At 55.1% G+C, this 828-nt stretch overlaps 1 non-coding gene across 1 annotated transcript in view; it reads left to right on the forward strand.

The window, feature by feature from the left end:
* Positions 1 to 279: 279 nt before the first annotated feature.
* LOC124584182 overlaps positions 280 to 828 on the forward strand; it is a 1,910-nt gene continuing 1,361 nt past the window's right edge. Inside the window, exon 1 of the ribosomal RNA XR_006974586.1 lies at positions 280 to 828. This exon is cut by the window's right edge and continues 1,361 nt beyond it. This is a non-coding gene — a ribosomal RNA (small subunit ribosomal RNA).

The raw sequence follows: 828 nt of genomic DNA on the forward strand, positions 1-828 counted from the left end.
GGCCTCTGTCGGCAGCGGCAAGCTCAGTTGGGAGCACGGGTGGTCGCACCTAAAGCGTCTACTCGCCAAACTCCGGGCGATTGCGCCACTCTCGAACCCGACCAAGTACTTAGGACGGCGCTGCGCGCCGCCGGGACCTGAGAGGGTTTCGAGGTGTATTGTGCAGGGGAGCTCAGCCTCCTCCTGTTTGCAGAATAATTGAGCGGACGCTTGCGTGTTCGCGCGGGCCCCCGGGACACACTCCCGGGCGGCCGGCTGCTCAGCTCTAGTTGACGCAGCTCCCTGGTTGATCCTGCCAGTAGTCATATGCTTGTCTCAAAGATTAAGCCATGCATGTCTCAGTACAAGCCGCATTAAGGTGAAACCGCGAATGGCTCATTAAATCAGTTATGGTTCCTTAGATCGTACCCACGTTACTTGGATAACTGTGGTAATTCTAGAGCTAATACATGCAAACAGAGTCCCGACCAGAGATGGAAGGGACGCTTTTATTAGATCAAAACCAATCGGTCGGCTCGTCCGGTCCGTTTGCCTTGGTGACTCTGAATAACTTTGGGCTGATCGCACGGTCCTCGTACCGGCGACGCATCTTTCAAATGTCTGCCTTATCAACTGTCGATGGTAGGTTCTGCGCCTACCATGGTTGTAGCGGGTAACGGGGAATCAGGGTTCGATTCCGGAGAGGGAGCCTGAGAAACGGCTACCACATCCAAGGAAGGCAGCAGGCGCGCAAATTACCCACTCCCGGCACGGGGAGGTAGTGACGAAAAATAACGATACGGGACTCATCCGAGGCCCCGTAATCGGAATGAGTACACTTTAAATCCT

This window comes from Schistocerca americana, unplaced genomic scaffold, assembly GCF_021461395.2.
Source record: "Schistocerca americana isolate TAMUIC-IGC-003095 unplaced genomic scaffold, iqSchAmer2.1 HiC_scaffold_47, whole genome shotgun sequence".
In the NCBI taxonomy this organism is placed as follows: Eukaryota; Metazoa; Arthropoda; class Insecta; order Orthoptera; family Acrididae; genus Schistocerca; species Schistocerca americana.